The sequence below is a fragment of the Dendrobates tinctorius genome, unplaced genomic scaffold (assembly GCF_039654945.1).
Source record: "Dendrobates tinctorius isolate UK_male_01 unplaced genomic scaffold, ASM3965494v1 ptg000120l, whole genome shotgun sequence".
In the NCBI taxonomy this organism is placed as follows: Eukaryota; Metazoa; Chordata; class Amphibia; order Anura; family Dendrobatidae; genus Dendrobates; species Dendrobates tinctorius.
This window is the reverse complement of record NW_027361788.1, coordinates 38,755,738-38,775,247: the sequence shown is the minus strand read 5'-3', so window position 1 is coordinate 38,775,247 and position 19,510 is coordinate 38,755,738.

Here is a 19,510-nt window from a genome sequence, read left to right as displayed (position 1 = left end):
TTTGGCGTAAACAACATGAAAGCATGGATCCATCCTGCCTTGTATCAACGGTTCAGGCTGGTGGTGGTGGTGTCATGGTGTGGGGAATTTTTTCTTGGCACTCTTTGGGCCCCTTGGTACCAATTGAGCATCGCTGCAACGCCACAGCCTACCTGAGTATTGTTGCTGACCATGTCCATCCCTTTATGACCACAATGTACCCAACATCTGATGGCTACTTTCAGCAGGATAATGCGCCATGTCATAAAGCTCGAATCATCTCAGATTGGTTTCTTGAACATGACAATGAGTTCACTGTACTCAAATGGCCTCCTCAGTCACCAGATCTCAATCCAATAGAGCATCTTTGGGATGTGGTGGAACGGGAGATTCGCATCAGGGATGTGCAGCCGACAAATCTGCGCCAACTGTGTGATGCCATCATGTCAATATGGTCCAAAATCTCTGAGGAATGCTTCCAGCACCTTGTTGAATCTCTGCCACGAAGAATTGAGGCAGTTCTGAAGGCAAAAGGGGGTCCAACCCCTTACTAGCATGGTGTACCTAATAAAGTGGCCAGTGAGTGTAATATCCCACATCATCCCGTCAGCCAGAGCTACCGGACTACTACCCCTAATATCCCACATCATCCCATCGGCCAGAGCCACCAGACTACTACCCCTAATATCCCACATCGTCCAGTCACAGGCGCCGGACTATTACCACTAATATCCCCACATCATCCCGTCAGCCTGAACCACCGGACTACAACCCCTAATATCCCACATCATCCGATCAGGCAGAGCCACTGGACTACTACCACTAATATCCCACATCATCCTGTCAGCCTGGGGTCAGAACCAGAGCGCTGAGTGGAACGGTCCTAACTTCCATATCAGGGATCCCTTTAAGAGAGGCCTGACATCAAAATCAGAGCGCTGAGTGGATTTTCCCTGACTTCCATAACAAAGATCCCTTTAATAGAAGCCTGGGGTGAGAATCAGAGCGCTGAGGGAATTACCCTAACTTCCATACTGGAGATCCCTTTAAGAGAGGCCTGGGTTCAGTACCAAACCGCAGCATGGATTTGTCCTCACTTCCATACCGGGGATCCTTTTAAGAGGGGCCTGGGGTCAGAACCAGAGCGCTTAGTGGAATTGCCCTAACTTCTATACCAATGATCCTTTTAAGAGGGAAGATGTGCCTATGGGACTATGGGATGGAGGATGTGTGATGGGTATATGGGCACGGGAGGGGATGATTCATTTCTGTCATGTGTTCTCTGCTCCTTTCTGGAGGGCAGACAATGGCTGGGAGCTTATGTTCCCGGAGATGCTAGATTTCTCCCACCCGGTCAGCGTCTGCAGAGGTGTTGTCGTGGAGTGGGAAAACTGTTGCTCATAGCAACCAATCACAGCTCAGCTTCTTTTAAACAGCTCTGGTGAAATGAAAGATGCTTCGGGATTGGTTGGTGATACACACATACATTCAATTTTATATATATATATATATATAAATCAAAAAAAGGGCAGCACTACCAAAATTAAATAGTTGGTGCAAAACCTATTCAGCAGTGTCCAAACAGCCAAATTAACAAAAGTAAAAAAATAGGCAGCACTCAAATTAAATGTGAAAAAAAGTGGATACTTTACTGATCCTCAAGTGGCAACGTTTCAACGGTGACCCGTCTTTATCAAGCCTTGATAAAGACGGGTCACTGTTGAAACGTTGCCACTTGAGGATCAGTAAAGTATCCACTTTTTTTCACATTTAATTTGAGTGCTGCCTATTTTTTTACTTAGATAGATAGATAGATAGATAGATAGATAGATAGATAGATAGATAGATAGATAGATAGATAGATAGATAAGTGGCATAATCACAGATTTGCCCCAATTGATTTTGAGTCCCGATAATTTCCCAAAGCGGTTATTGAGTCAAATTGCTCTTGGGAGGAATTGCTCTATTTCATTTAGGAAGCGCACAGGTCGTCAGCATATAATCCCACTTTATCTGTTCTGGAATTTACCATATACTAATACCCTCCACCAAAGGGTCCTCCCTAATTTTAAGGTCAATAGGCTCTATCGCTAAAGCAAATAGCATCGGGAATAGGGGGCAGCCTTGTCTGGTTCCTCTACCCAGATCAAAGTATTCCGACAGTATTCCATTTATAAGGATACTAGCTGAAGAGCCCGGCGTTGCCTGGGCACAGTAACCAACTGTGGTTAGTTATAACAAATTATAATGATTATATTGCACATAAAAACATTTCACATCATATATTCAACACTACAGATTTGCAACACAAATTAACTAAACGATTACCCAAGTATTGATAGTATTTTATTTTCAACTCATTCAAGAGCCTTTTTATAAACATTTTTGGTTTTTCCCTTCGGTGCAAAGATGAACAGATTTTTGGCAGTTCCAACTCTTGAACAGATCACGTAAAGCTGACCATGAGAAAAGCATGGAGATTGCAAATCAATCCCTACTACTTTCAAGGACTGTCCCTGAGCCTTGTTAATGGACATTGCAAATAGCAGTTGAAGAGGAAACTGGAGGTGTTTAAAATCAAAAAACAAATCAGATGGAATGAGTGGAATTCTTGGAATGAAAATGTCCTCTCCTTTGGCGCATCCTGTTTCTGAGCTGTGTATCTAACCCTATCCTGTGTGATAATGTCTGCTGAGCTGTGTACCTAATCCTCTCCTGTGTGATACTTTCTGCCGAGCTGTGTATCTAATCCTATCGTGTGTTACTGACTGCTCAGCCGTGTACCAAATCCTATCCTGTGTGATACTGTCGGCTGAGCTGTGTATCTAATCCTATCCTGTGTGATACTGTCTGCTGAGTTGTGTATCTAATCCTATCCTGTGTGATACTGTCTGCTGAGCTGTGTATCTAATCCTATCCTGTGTAATTCTGACTGCTGAGCCGTGTATCTAATCCTATCCTGGGTGATACAGTCTGCTGAGCTCTGTATGTAATCCTCTCCTGTGTGATACTGCCTGCTAAGCCATGTGTCTAATCCTCTCCTGTGTGATACTGACTGCTGAGCCGTGTCTAATCCTGTGTGATACTGTCTGCTCAGCCGTGTATCTAATCCTATCCTGTGTGATACTGTCTGCTGAGCTGTGTATCTAATCCTATCCTGTGTGACACTGACTGCTGAGCTGTGTATCTAATCCTATCCTGTGCGATACTGTCGAATGAGCTGTGTAACTAATCCTATCCTGTGTGATACTGTCTGCTGAGCTGTGTATCTAATCCTATCCTGTGTGATACTGACAGCTGAGCCGTGTATCTAATCCTATCCTGTGTGATACAGTCTGCTGAGCCATGTGTCTAATCCTCTCCTGTGTGATACTGACTGCTGAGCTCTGTATGTAATCCTATTCTGTGTGATACTGTCTGCTGAGCTGTGTACCTAATCCTCTCCTGTGTGACACTTTCTGCTGAGCCATTTATCTAATCCTATCCTGTGTGATACTGCCTGCTGAGCCATGTCTAATCCTCTCCTGTGTGATACTGACTGCTGAGCCGTGTGTCTAATCCTGTGTGATACTGTCTGCTCAGCCGTGTATCTAATCCTATCCTGTGTGACACTGACTGCTGAGCTGTGTATCTAATCCTATCCTGTGCGATACTGTCGAATGAGCTGTGTATCTAATCCTATCCAGTGTGTTACTGTCTCCTGAGCTGTGTACCTAATCCTATCCTGTGATACGGTTGGCTGAGCTGTGTATCTAATCCTATCCTGTGTGATACTGTCTTCTGAGCTGTGTATCTAATCCTATCCTGTGTGATACTGACAGCTGAGCCGTGTATGTAATCCTATCCTGTGTGATACAGTCTGCTGAGCCATGTGTCTAATCCTCTCCTGTGTGATACTGACTGCTGAGCTCTGTATGTAATCCTATCCTGTGTGATACTGCCTGCTGAGCTGTGTACCTAATCCTCTCCTGTGTGACACTTTCTGCTGAGCCATTTATCTAATCCTATCCTGTGTGATACTGCCTGCTGAGCCATGTGTCTAATCCTCTCCTGTGTGATACTGACTGCTGAGCCGTGTGTCTAATCCTGTGTGATACTGTCTGCTCAGCCATGTATCTAATCCTATCCTGTGTGATACTGTCTCCTGAGCTGTGTATCTAATCATATCCTGTGTGACACTGTCTCGTGAGCTGTGTATCTAATCCTATCCTGTGTGATACTGACAGCTGAGCCGTGTATGTAATCCTATCCTGTGTGATACAGTCTGCTGAGCCATATGTCTAATCCTCTCCTGTGTGATACTGACTGCTGAGCTCTGTATGTAATCCTATCCTGTGTGATACTGCCTGCTGAGCTGTGTACCTAATCCTCTCCTGTGTGACACTTTCTGCTGAGCCATTTATCTAATCCTATCCTGTGTGATACTGCCTGCTGAGCCATGTATCTAATCCTCTCCTGTGTGATACTGACTGCTGAGCCGTGTGTCTAATCCTGTGTGATACTGTCTGCTCAGCCATGTATATAATCCTATCCTGCGTGATACTGTCTCCTGAGCTGTGTATCTAATCATATCCTGTGTGACACTGTCTCATGAGCTGTGTATCTAATCCTATCCTGTGATACAGTCTGCTCAGCCGTTAATTTAATCCTGTGTGATACTGTCTGCTGAGCTGTGTATCTAATCCTATCCTGTATGATACAGCTTGCTGAGCCGTTTATTTAATCCTGTGTGATACTGTCTGCAGAGCCGTGTATATAATCCTATCCTGTGTGATACTTTCTGCTGAGCTCTGTATGTAATCCTCTCCTGTGTGATACTGTCTCCTGAGCTGTGTATCTAATCCTATCCTGTGTTATACTGTCTCATGAGCTATGTACCTAATCCTCTCCTGTGTTAGTTTGCTGAGTCATGTATTTAATCCTATCCTGTGTGATACTGACTGCTGAGCTGTGTATCTAATCCTATCCTGTGTGATACTGTCTACTGAGCCGTGTATCTATTCCTATCCTGTGTGATACTGATTGCTGAGCTGTGTATCTAATCCTATCCTGTGTGATACTGACTGCTGAGCTGTGTATCTAATCCTATCCTGTGTGATACTGCCTGCTGAGATGTGTATCTAATCCTATCCTGTGTGATACTGACTGCTGAGCTGTGTGTCTAATCCTCTCCTGTGTGATACTGTCTGCTGGGCCATGTATCTAATCCTATCCTGTGTGATACTGTCTGCTGGGCCATGTATCTAATCCTATCCTGTGTGATACTGTCTGCTGAGCTGTGTACCTAATCCTATCCTGTGTGATACTGACTGCTGAGCCGTGTATCTAATCCTATCCTGTGTGATACTGTCTCATGAGCTGTGTATCTAATCCTATCCTGTATGATACAGCCTGCTGAGCCGTTTATTTAATCCTGTGTGATACTGTCTGCAGAGCCGTGTATATAATCCTATCTTGTGTGATACTTTCTGCTAAGCTCTGTATGTAATCCTCTCCTGTGTGATACTGTCTCCTGAGCTGTGTATCTAATCCTATCCTGTGTGATACTGTCTGCTGAGCTGTGTACCTAATCCTATCCTGTGTGATACTGACTGCTGAGCTGTGTATCTAATCCTCTCCTGTGTGATACTGTCTGCTGAGCCGTGTATCTAATCCTATCCTGTGTGATACTGACTGCTGAGCTGTGTATCTAATCCTCTCCTGTGTGATACTGTCTGCTGAGCCGTGTATCTAATCCTATCCTGTGTGATACTGTCTGCTGAGCTGTGTACCTAATCCTATCCTGTGTGATACTGACTGCTGAGCCGTGTATCTATTCCTATCCTGTGTGATACTGACTGCTGAGCTGTGTATCTAATCCTCTCCTGTGTGATACTGACTGCTGAGCCGTGTATCTAATCCTATCCTGTGTGATACTGGGCTCCCCCTGCAGTCTGTGTCAGAGGGTGGTCTGTGTTGGCACGGTAATAAATTGTGTTATTTCCAGCTTTAGAGAAGGACGATAACACCATAGAAATGATAAGAATAATAGGCCTCAGTTACCACAACTGTCTACAAAGAAAACTGTTGCTCATAGCAACCAATCACAGCTCAGCTTCTTTTAAACAGCTCTGGCGAAACGAAAGATGCTTAGTGATTGGTTGCTATGTTGAGTGGGCATGGCTGATACACCCTTTTTTATATATATAGAAGATTACCGTAGCTCTTGGCATACAGTAAAGTAATTTAATCCAACCACAAAATTTATCAGAGAATCCAAATTTCATAAGTACACACTGTAAAAATTTTCATTCCAAAGACTTGAAGGCCTTTGCCTTATCTTAAGAAGCGAACACCAACTGAAGCATCTGTCGGGGTTTTTTTTGCTGTTTCCTGAGCACTTTTTTGACACTGTGTCCACCAGCGGAGTTTTTGTTTTTTTTTTAGTATTTTACCAGCAATTTATTTTTTGACCGCCATTTTCTTTTCTTTTATCTTCGTTCAACAATGAAAGAAACATAGTCCATGAGCCAAGAGCCAATTTTGACGATATCGGTGCCACCCGAAGTGACTAATTCTCTTTGGTGTTTTTAGGTAGATGCATGTCTGTAGTTTATGTTTTGATATGATAGCCCTTGCACATCAGTAGCTTAACCCCTTCAGGCCTATTTGTACCCAAATGCCTAGGCCATTTTTTGTAAATCTGACCTGTCACTTCATGCGGTAATAACTTTGGGACGCTATCACCTACCCACGCCATTCTGAGATTGTTTTCTCGTGACATATTGTACTTCATGGTAGTGCTAATTGTGAGTCAATAGATTTTACCTTTCTGCATAAAAAATTACAAAATACACGAAAATTTGGGAAAAATTCGCTATTTTTGAACTTTGAAATTCTCTACTTTTTACAAAAATGCTGATACCCCCCATAACAGTTATTAGTTTACATTCTCCACATGTCTACTTCACATTGGCATCATTTTGGAAATGAAATTTTATATTTTTCGGATGTGATAAGGCTCATAGTTTTATACGCAATTTTTAAAGTTTACGACTAAATTTCCAAAACCCATTTTTCCAAGGACCAAGTCAGTTCGGACGTCACTTTATGGGTCTTGTATAACAGAACCCACCCATACATTACCCCATTTTGCAAACTACACCCCTCAAGGTGTCCAAAACGGATTTTCAAAACTTTGTTAACCCCTTAGGTGTGACACAGGAATTCAAGCAAAATGACAGCGAAATATCAAAATTTCAATTTTTTGGCAGATATTCCATTGTAATCCAATTTTACCTGCAACCCAGCAAGGGTTAACAGCAAACCCAAACCCAAAATTGGTTACCCCAATTCCACAGTTTATAGAAACACCCCACATGTACATGTAAACTAAATTATGGGCGCGCAAGAGGGCTCAGCACAGGAGAGCTAGGCGGTTTTTGGGATAATAGATTACACTAGAAGAAATCCAGTGGGCCATGTCGTATTGGAGAGACCCTGAGGTACCCCCAGAGTGGAAACCCCCAAAAGGTTACCGCATTTTGGAAACTACACCCCCTAAGGAATGTTTTAGGGGGTATAGTAACCACTTTGACCCAACAAGCGCTCCATTGGAGTTTCATGCACTTGGTTGAGGAAATTGAAACGTACGTTTTTTACCGAAAAATGTCGCTTTAGGCCCACATTTTTCATTTTGAAAAGGGGGACCAGGAAAAAGTACACCCCACTTTTTATTCCCCATTGTCTCCCGAACACGGCAATACCACAAGTGTTGTCTAAAACCACAGTATTGGCGCACGGCTGGCTTCGTAAGCGAAGCTGCGGCAAAATTCACTGTATGAAATCTATGGGGCCATGTCACATTTGGAGACACCCTGAGGTCCCGCACAGTGGAAACCCCAAAAAAGTGACCCCATTTTTGAAACTACACCCCCTAAGGAATGTTTTAGGAGGTACAGTAACCACTTTGCACCGGGATCCGGCTCCCGACCCGCGGCGATCGCCCGGCATATGATCCGGGTACGATTCGTCGTACCGCTACGGCGGCCGGCGCGAAGGGGTTAATGGTATTTTTCACCTTTTGAATAGATCCTACCTATATTTCCAAAAAATAATGATTAAAGGTCGATTTAGGGGAAATGCCAAAATGTCAATACAATGCATGTAGTATTTGTAACAAAATTTAATCCAAGTTATGTAAATACACACTGAACATGTCATGGGCTTGTCCATACTAGTGTGTGTGTGTGTATATATATATATATATATATATTTATTGTGTGTGTATGTATAATTATATAACGTTACTCTATAATATCTTTAACATCAGACTCTGAATCTGACTGTTGTTCTACTGGCTCATCTTCAATACCCTTGTTCTGGCATATCTGTAACCTGCACATGTCCGTGCACTTCAGGCCATTGCTGAGGCAAGTACACTGAGGAAGTTCGCATGACCGTACACACTTGCAGGACAGTAGCTGGATAATAGCTTCTGGTGCTGGTGCCCCTCGCATCCACTTGACAACAAGCTTTCCATCATTATCTATCATCCAACCGCAGTCTGTTGGGTTTGCAACAAATAGCTGGCTCTGCAGACTTCTCCTCCAGATCGCAGCCTGGTAGTTTGCACGCAGTGCATGCATGAAAAGGCAGTCTTGGCAAGGAGGGAGTTGACTTGACTCTACCACTCCACATCTGGCACAGAACAGCTGATACCGAAGCCTGTTTACCTCAGTTGTTTGGGTAGTTGGCAGGTACATGTGGCAGGTGATTTCCTGTAACTTCTCAAAGAGTTCGGAAGACACTTCCCATGAACGACCAACTTCCTGAAAGGCATCCTGGTATGTCTTGTTCATCTTCAACTGCTTGAGTGTCGTCATCTTCCCACGGCCAGCGAATGCACTGACTGTGTCACAGCCTATAAATGCATGCATACCCATCAATGAATCACACACGCTGCCTCCCAATGTTCTGCTCAGAGTGGTGATATCCAGGAATCTTGTCCGGTTCTGTGTACCGCATTTCTGGAACAGGTGGGATGGGATTTTGTGGCACATGCCCAGACACAGGACCATGACATCAGTATCCTCTGAAGTGATGACAGACTTGTAACCAGATTCTGCAGCATGAAGAGCATGGAGAAGGAGGCGTGTGTCTGCTTCTTCTTGACTTAAGGTCAGCAGCCTCTTCCCACTGTTCTTTGGTGATCTTAAAGCAGAGCTGCTCACATGTGACATACATCTCCTTCTCCTCAAGCTTCTCCCTGTGGTGATTCGCCTTCCATTCTTCTACCAGAAACTTTATGAGACTTGCCTTGTTGGAGGAATTACTTAGTAGCTTTCTCCACTGCTGGATGTTGTGCCCATGTTGAATGTTCTTGAAATGGATCCCTGTGCCTTCATATCTGTTGACTCTTTCTGTATCTTTGATGGATGTCTCCTTGTAGACGTCAAAGACAATATCAATGCTCTTGCTCTTAGCACCCTCATGGATAGCGCGACTCATTGCTGTGCCTGCTAGCTGGGCAAATGTTGCATCGTTTCCCTTCAGTTTCTGAACCAGGCTCATCTTATCAATGATGGTTGCAGAGGGCTCAGGGATCACCTCTGCAGGAGGAGCATTCCTCTCCAACTCCCTTGCTAGGGCAGCCTTGTTGGTCTTGCGGATAGACCCATCACCGTTGGCAAGTGCCCATGGCAATGGCCCCAGGGGATGAGTCAAGACATCACTCATTTGTAGCTTTCTGTTCTCAGCTACAAGTATCATCTGGCCAAATAGGTTCCTGTCAGCCTTCAAAATTACCTCCTTGCCAAGGCCTTGTCTGTGTGTCTTCATTCTGATGTTAGAGAACGTTTTAAGATTGTTCTTCGTCATCTTGTCATGAAACAGTGTAGTTGGCGTAGCGGTACCCAAACGCTCATCCTTGAATGTGTGATATGCATCTTCTCCTATACTGTATGCCCCTAGATGGTCTTTGGCTACATCTGGTGGTGCTGCAGTCGCTGTTGATAAACTGATAAGTTCACCATTAGGCTCTTTGCTGAAGGGGTTTAACCAACCAGTCTCCAGCAGTTCAACAAAAGATTGGACATCGGCTTCATCTCTTCTAATCCTGGACACCTGTAGGTCTGAATGACTGAAGTCAGTATATTGTTGGCCTACTAGGGCCCTCAGCTGCATCAAGTACATGCAGCGGTACTCCGATGTCAGGTAGAATCTGGCGACAGCTCCAACTTTGAGGCTGAAGCCTTTTGTGCCCCGATCTGGATCGAAAAGCCACCTTTCATGAAGTATTCATGGACCTCTGGGTGGTCTATGGGTAGCCGAGACATCGTAGCATAGTAATAGGTTAGGTATCGGGCATAGTTGACCTTGTCATAGGCAAAACACCACGGTATCATCTGTCGGATTGCTCCTAGGTGAAGCATCCAGTTGCCTTCTCTTGAAGCTCGAACCAGGGCCAGCATGGTCTCGACCATGTCCAAGTATGCCATCCAGAATGCTGAGAGTTGTTCATTTCTGAAGGTCTCAAGATAAACTTGAAAGAGCTTCAGGGTAAGTGTGCAAGATTCATTATCCAAGAACTTTTCGAAGGATCCCTGCGACACACTGATGCGAAAGCTTGTGATGTTCTTCAGTGTTTCATCCAGATGGTGAAGGTCCCTTGCATGGTTTTCTTCTAGCCATGGAAGGAAGTTTTTCCATGCAAGCCTCATAAGTGCTTCATAGACCAGCTTGTGTAGTCTCACTGCTCTGTTGTACCTCCGGCCGTCCATCACTCCAGACACTGATCCTTCAGTGATGACACCGGATTCAACACACAGATCTCTAAGGCCTGCATCCTGAAATCTCTTACCTATGATGGAGAGATTACAGATTGTGTGGAAGACACCCATTCTAATTATAATGTTCTTGAACTTCTCCTGTTTCCAGATAACCTCGGCAGCTTTGGCATAGAGTGCTTGATCAAACAAGCACACAATTCTGTTAAGCTTCAGGGTCTGCATGATGGCATGTGTTTGCTCCAAGACTTCATTCACAGTGGACATGGCTGTTGCAGGAGCATTTATAGTGGGCAGGTAGCTTACAGTGTCCTGGGCCACTACAATGTCACTGCGAATTTGGATGTTGAACCCAGTCCAACTGCTAATGGTCTGATCCTCATGGTCTGACATTCTAGCCAGAAGCCAGATATGGTTCTTGGTTTTTGAATCCTGGACCTCCTCGGTAGTGTTAACATTCGCAGTCTCAATCCTGGGTGGCCCTCCCCGCCGCCCAACATTGTATATTGGTAGCATTAATTCTGTCGGAATTATGCTTCTTTTCTTCGACTTGGTTACATCTGGCAGGACTTTTGTCACAGAGCATGCAACATTGGACTGAACAGCGATGCCATTGACTCTATGAGATGTACCTGCTCCACTTAGTGTCTCCTCAAGTCTGTCAATGTTATCCCAGGCCAAGGTTGTGAACACACAGTGGCCAAGACGATTCAGAGTTTGAACCAGTTCTGTATTGCCGGTCAAAGACTTAATTGCAAAGGACAGCAGTACGTGCTTGGGTGGCTTTGTCTTTCCATTGGTAACAGCAAAAACCAAGTCACTGCCGAAGGATGTGGCAAGACGTTGAGCTCTTTCAGAGGGAGTTTGGCACTCACAATCTCCTGTAGGCAGGGTTTGCAGGAATTGAGTGACTAATGCAGGAACGACATTCTGATCTGTATCGGGAGGCCATGGCTGACTCACATGTTGCTTCTTGATCTCATTCCTCAGCTGCATTGCTGCTTTGGTTACGACATCTCCAGAGTTAGCGGCTCTTGCTTCTTGCAGATCTTTTGTCATGCTGTGTGCTTGCCGGGCAAGGTCGTCCATTGATAGGCTATATGGATAGACTAGAAGCTTACCTTTCTCATCGGAGAGAAAGCGGAGTGATTCACCAAACTCTGTTTCAAGTTTTCGGCGAACGTTTCTTTGTCGATGGTTTCAGTTTGATGATACCACGAGACATCATGCATCTCTGAAGCCTAGATGTGAGGTTTATCATAGGCAGTACTTCTGGGTTTGGGAACAATTCAGTCCTTATATACAAGAAGAGTTCCTCAAGGGCTTCTCTCTCTGCCTCTCCGTAGCGTACTTCCTTGCTTTCTTCCTGATTTTCTGCTGCACCAGACCTACAGGCCACTTGGGAATCATCTTTTGTGAATAGTTTGTAGCACGACTTGTGGTAGTGCCCCTCTGAAGCAACAAGGTCTCTGCTAAGTAAACCAAGCATTCTCTGTGTGCCTTTCCTTATCGCTGCGCTGCGGATCGTCTCATCTGCTCGTAGCTCAACACACTGGATGATTGGCTCCCTTGTTTTTTCTCCTTTGAGATACTTGCTTGACTTCTCGCAGAACATACATACTTTGGCATACACCCTGCTATCACTGGGGGTACCCCTCGGTAGCCTCCTCCTGGGGATTTCGCTAGCTGTTTCGACATTGACACCCTTGGCAAGGATAGAATCCAGTGACTTCTTCATTGTAAAGAGACTACGACATTTACGGTGATATTGTATGTGTGGTATTTCTCATTCTTCAAGGCCCTTAGCTGCTTCCAGGACGGATTCATGCTGTCTGATCTCTGCAGCCCTAAGCAATGTTTTCCAGGAGTCCAAATCCTGTAGGGACGCCAGATCATCACCGTCATCATTAGAGCAGTGTATGATACAGTCGATCCGTGATTTCTTCCTCGCTGGTACTTCCATTATGCCATTAGATGTCAGTAAACACCTGCAAACACAAAGAAAAACATTAAAACCCTTGGCGCACACACACACACACACACACACACACACACACCTACACACACACACACACACCTACACATACATACACACACACACACACACACACACACATTAGTATGGACAAGCCCATGACATGTTCAGTGTGTATTTACATAACTTGGATTAAATTTTGTTACAAATACTACATGCATTGTATTGACATTTTGGCATTTCCCCTAAATCGACCTTTAATCATTATTTTTTTGGAAATATAGGTAGGATCTATTCAAAAGGTGAAAAATACCATTAACCCCTTCGCACCGGCCGCCGTAGCGGTACGGCGAATCGTACCCGGATCATATGCCGGGCGATCGCCGCGGGTCGGGAGCCGGTTCCCGGTGCAAAGTGGTTACTATACCTCCTAAAACATTCCTTAGGGGGTGTAGTTTCAAAAAATGAGGTCACTTTTTGGGGGTTTCCACTGTGCGGGACCTCAGGGTGTCTCCAAATGTGACATGGCCCCATAGATTTCTTACAGTGAATTTTGCCGCAGCTTCGCTTACGAAGCCTGCCGTGCGCCAATACTGTGGTTTTAGACAACACTTGTGGTATTGCCGTGTTCGGGAGACAATGGGGAATAAAAAGTGGTGTGTACTTTTTCCTGGTCCCCCTTTTCAAAATGAAAAATGTGCGACATTTTTCGGTAAAGTATTTTTCAATTTCCTCAACCAAGTGCATGAAACTCCAATGGAGCGCTTGTTGGGTCAAAGTGATTACTATACCCCCTAAAACATTCCTTAGGGGGTGTAGTTTCCAAAATGCGGTAACCTTTTGGGGGTACCTTAGGGTCTCTCCAATACGACATGGCCCACTGGATTTCTTCCAGTGTAATCTATTATCCCAAAAACCGCCTAGCTCTCCTTCTGTGCTGAGCCCTCTTGTGCGCCCATAATTTAGTTTACGTGTACATATGGGGTACATATGGGGTGTTTCTATAAACTGCGGAATTGGGGTAACCAATTTTGGGATTGGGTTTGCTGTTAACCCTTGCTGGGTTGCAGGTAAAATTGGATTACAAATGGAATATCTGCCAAAAAATTGAAATTTTGATATTTCGCTGTCATTTTGCTTGAATTCCTGTGTCACACCTAAGGGGTTAACAAAGTTTTGAAAATCCGTTTTGGACACCTTGAGGGGTGTAGTTTGCAAAATGGGGTAATGTATGGGTGGGTTCTGTTATACAAGACCCATAAAGTGACGTCCGAACTGACTTGGTCCTTGGAAAAATGGGTTTTGGAAATTTAGTCGTAAACTTTAAAAATTGCGTATAAAACTATGAGCCTTATCACATCCTAAAAATATAAAATTTCATTTCCAAAATGATGCCAATGTGAAGTAGACATGTGGAGAATGTAAACTAATAACTGTTATGGGGGGTATCAGCATTTTTGTAAAAAGTAGAGAATTTCAAAGTTCAAAAATAGCGAATTTTTCCCAAATTTTCGTGTATTTTGTAATTTTTTATGCAGAAAGGTAAAATCTATTGACTCACAATTAGCACTACCATGAAGTACAATATGTCACGAGAAAACAATCTCAGAATGGCGTGGGTAGGTGATAGCGTCCCAAAGTTATTACCGCATGAAGTGACAGATCAGATTTACAAAAAATGGCCTAGGCATTTGGGTACAAATAGGCCTGAAGGGGTTAAGCTACTGATGTGCAAGGGCTATCATATGAAAACATAAACTACAGACATGCATCTACCTAAAAAACACCAAAGAGAATTAGTCACTCCGGGTAGTACCGATATCTGGCCCGGCTCATGGACTATCACTAGCGTTTTATCAAGCTAATACACTGGCAAAACGCTTGGAAATGATGCTGAGGATTCTTTAAACCCTCTCATTGACAAATAGTATAAAGTGTCTTCAGAACAGAAGATGCATGAAGAATAGTCTTTGGAAACCTGCAGCGCTTACAGACTAAACATACTGTATTATCAGTAAATAGTTTTACATAGAAATGCACATCGCTCTTTCTACAGTTTACTTAGCGCTTTTTTGAGCATTATCCACCTGAAAAATATGTAACGTGCACATAACCTTAAAGGGATTTTCCAGGATTTTTCAAAATGTGGCATGGTGAAAGGATTGTTAGAAAATAAAGAAAGACAACTTACTCTCCTGACCTTATTTCAGGAGAATTTCTTCACTGTGACAAACTTTAATGGGTGTTTTCAGAACTTTTCAAAGCTGTTTTCTAATACTATATCAGTGGAGCAAAAAACAGAAAAAAAGTCATGGTAAGACCAAATATTTCCAAGGCCTATGTGGAGCCATGTACAGTACATTAGTTAATTCTTGCTCAGTGGTCATGTGTACCATACTAAGGTCTGGCATCAATCTTTCACGTGGAATTTCTAAGCTTTCATAAACTGAAGTTTGTATTATAGATATACAATCGTACCATAATGTCTATGGTCGGGGTATGTTAACACGGCTTAACCTGGCATGTGTACAATACACTTTAGCACAAAAGGATCACCCGTATGTGTCTTCACCTGCAAAACCCCCATAGTCATTCCACCACAGGTGCCAGATGGAAAGTCCCGGCATTCTCCAAAACCTTCCTGTATAATGGCAGGAAGCGAGGCAAGTGTCCAAGAAAGCCTGAAAAGGGAACCTTGGCTGCCAGAAACATTGAAATCTCCAAGCGAGTAAACATGGAAATGACCTGAGGCCCTGTGAGACTTGCCAAATACCGGTTAGATTCTAGACCTTACAGAACAGAGTAGGTGCAGGCATCCCTACAGACGAGGAACAAATACAGATAACTTAGTGCCCGGAGAAAGGTTACAAAAGCTGGGGCTTGTGCCAGCTGAACCGTAAAAGCAACGTTTGCTGACAAGTTACATAAGGTAACGAGGGTTATCTAAGGCACCTGCTCTCAGGGTTATTGGATGCTGCCACAGCTGTGTGTGTATTTTTGTAGATAGGCATCATAAGTTATGAAGTGCTGGGGGTACCATGCAATCTGAATACTATTAACTAGGGGCATCATGAGGTCTGGGCACTATAGATTGTGGGTATTGTGAGGTCTGGGCACTATAGACTAGGGGTATTGTGAGGTGTGGGCACTATAGACTGAGGGTATCGTGAGGTCTGAGCACTATAGACTGGGGGTATCGTGAGGTCTGGGCACTATAGACTGGGGGTCTATAGTGCCCAGACCTCACGATACCCTCAGTCTATAGTTCCCAGACCTCACAATACCCCCAGTCTATAGTCCCCAGACCTCACGATACCCCCAGTCTATAGTGCCCAGACCTCACAATACCCCCAGTCTATAGTCCCCAGACCTCACAATACCCCCAGTCTATAGTGCCCAGACCTCACAATACCCCCAGTCTATAGTGCCCAGACCTCACGATACCCCCAGGCTATAGTGCCCAGACCTCACGATACCCCCAGGCTATAGTGCCCAGACCTCACGATACCCCCAGTCTATAGTGCCCAGACCTCACGATACCCCCAGTCTATAGTGTCCAGACCTCACGATACCCCCAGTCTATAGTGTCCAGACCTCACGATACCCCCAGTCTATAGTGTCCAGACCTCACGATACCCCCAGTCTATAGTGCCCAGACCTTACGATACCCCCAGTCTATAGTGCCCAGACCTTACGATACCCCCAGTCTATAGTGCCCAGACCTCACGATACCCCCAGTCTATAGTGCCCAGACCTCACGATACCCCCAGTCTATAGTGCCCAGACCTCACAATACCCCCAGTCTATAGTGCCCAGACCTCACAATACCCCCAGTCTATAGTGCTCAGACCTCACAATACCCCCAGTCTATAGTGCCCAGACCTCACAATACCCTCAGTCTATAGGGCCCAGACCTCACAATACCCCCAGTCTATAGTGCCTGTAGGATAGGGACTGTAGGGATGTTTGGTAGGGGCTGTAGGAAAGGTGGATGAGAACAGATCCAGGATGGGGCTATAGAAGTCGATGGCATAGGGAAGGTGGATGGGGGCAGATCCAGGATGGGGCTATAGAAGTCCATGGCATAGGGAAGGTGAATGGGGGCAGATCCAGAATGGGGCTATAGAAGTCCATGGCATATCATAGCTCTCTTTCTCGCAGTCTATGACATTCGCTCACATACCGCGTTGCTATCTACACTGCTCTCTCTTCTTGCCCCAGCAAGATATGTTTTCTCTTCCTCCTTCATGGTGATGAAATCCGGGAAGAGATGTGAGGTCTGAGCACTATAGACTGGGGGTATCGTGAGGTCTGGGCACTATAGACTGGGGGTATCGTGAGGTCTGGGCACTATAGACTGGGGGTATCGTGAGGTCTGGGCACTGTAGACTGGGGGTATCGTGAGGTCTGGGCACTATAGACTGGGGGTATCGTGAGGTCTGGGCACTATAGACTGGGGGTATCGTGAGGTCTGGGCACTATAGACTGGGGGTATCGTGAGGTCTGGGCACTATAGAGTGAGGGTATCGTGAGGTCTGGGGACTATAGACTGAGGGTATCGTGAGGTCTGAGGACTATAGACTGAGGGTATCGTGAGGTCTGAGGACTATAGACTGGGGGTATCGTGAGGTGTGGGCACTATAGACTGAGGGTATCGTGAGGTGTGGGCACTATAGACTGGGGGTATCGTGAGGTGTGGGCACTATAGACTGAGGGTATCGTGAGGTCTGGGCACTATAGACTGAGGGTATCGTGAGGTCTGGGCACTATAGACTGAGGGTATCGTGAGGTCTGGGCACTATAGACTGGGGGTATCGTGAGGTCTGGGCACTATAGACTGGGGGTATCGTGAGGTCTGGGCACTATAGACTGGGGGTATCGTGAGGTCTGGGCACTATAGACTGGGGGTATCGTGAGGTCTGGGCACTATAGACTGGGGGTATCGTGAGGTCTGGGGACGATAGACTGGGGGTATCGTGAGGTCTGGGCACTATAGACTGGGGGTATCGTGAGGTCTGGGCACTATAGACTGGGGGTATCGTGAGGTCTGGGCACTATAGACTGGGGGTATCGTGAGGTCTGGGCACTATAGACTGGGGGTATCGTGAGGTCTGGGCACTATAGACTGGGGGTATCGTGAGGTCTGGGCACTATAGACTGGGGGTATCGTGAGGTCTGGGCACTATAGACTGGGGGTATCGTGAGGTCTGAGCACTATAGACTGGGGGTATCGTGAGGTCTGAGCACTATAGACTGGGGGTATCGTGAGGTCTGAGCACTATAGACTGGGGGTATCGTGAGGTCTGGGCACTATAGACTGAGGGTATCGTGAGGTCTGGGCACTATAGACTGGGGGTATCGTGAGGTCTGGGCACTATAGACTGGGGGTATCGTGAGGTCTGGGCACTATAGACTGGGGGTATCGTGAGGTCTGGGCACTATAGACTGAGGGTATCGTGAGGTCTGGGCACTATAGACTGAGGGTATTGTGAGGTCTGGGCACTATAGACTGAGGGTATTGTGAGGTCTGGGCACTATAGACTGGGGGTATTGTGAGGTCTGGGCACTATAGACTGGGTGTATTGTGAGGTCTGAGCACATAGACTGGGGGTATGGTGAGGTCTGGGCACTATAGACTGGGGGTATTGTGAGGTCTGGGCACTATAGACTGGGGGTATCGTGAGGTCTGAGCACATAGACTGGGGGTATCGTGAGGTCTGGGCACTATAGACTGGGGGTATCGTGAGGTCTGGGCACTATAGACTGGGGGTATCGTGAGGTCTGAGCACTATAGACTGGGGGTATCGTGAGGTCTGGGCACTATAGACTGAGGGTATCGTGAGGTCTGGGCACTATAGACTGGGGGTATCGTGAGGTCTGGGCACTATAGACTGGGGGTATCGTGAGGTCTGGGCACTATAGACTGGGGGTATCGTGAGGTCTGGGCACTATAGACTGGGGGTATCGTGAGGTCTGGGCACTATAGACTGGGGGTATCTTGAGGTCTGGGCACTATAGACTGGGGGTATCGTGAGGTCTGGGCACTATAGACTGAGGGTATCGTGAGGTCTGGGCACTATAGACTGAGGGTATCGTGAGGTCTGGGCACTATAGACTGGGGGTATCGTGAGGTCTGGGCACTATAGACTGGGGGTATCGTGAGGTCTGGGCACTATAGACTGGGGGTATCTTGAGGTCTGGGCACTATAGACTGGGGGTATCGTGAGGTCTGGGCACTATAGACTGGGGGTATCGTGAGGTCTGGGCACTATAGACTGGTGGTATCTTGCGGTCTGGGCACTATAGACTGGGGCTATCGTGAGGTCTGGGCACTATAGACTGAGGGTATCGTGAGGTCTGGGCACTATAGACTGGGGGTATCGTGAGGTCTGGGCACTATAGACTGGGGGTATCGTGAGGTCTGGGCACTATAGACTGGGGGTATCGTGAGGTCTGGGCACTATAGACTGGGGGTATCGTGAGGTCTGGGCACTATAGACTGGGGGTATCGTGAGGTCTGGGCACTATAGACTGGGGGTATCGTGAGGTCTGGGCACTATAGACTGGGGGTATCGTGAGGTCTGGGCACTATAGACTGGGGGTATCGTGAGGTCTGGGCACTATAGACTGGGGGTATTGTGAGGTCTGGGCACTATAGACTGGGGGTATTGTGAGGTCTGGGCACTATAGACTGGGGGTATCGTGAGGTCTGGGCATGTGTTGTAATGTCTTCCTATGTCTTCAGTGCAATACTTCCCTCCTGTCCTATCACTACAGCTCCCCGCTGGTT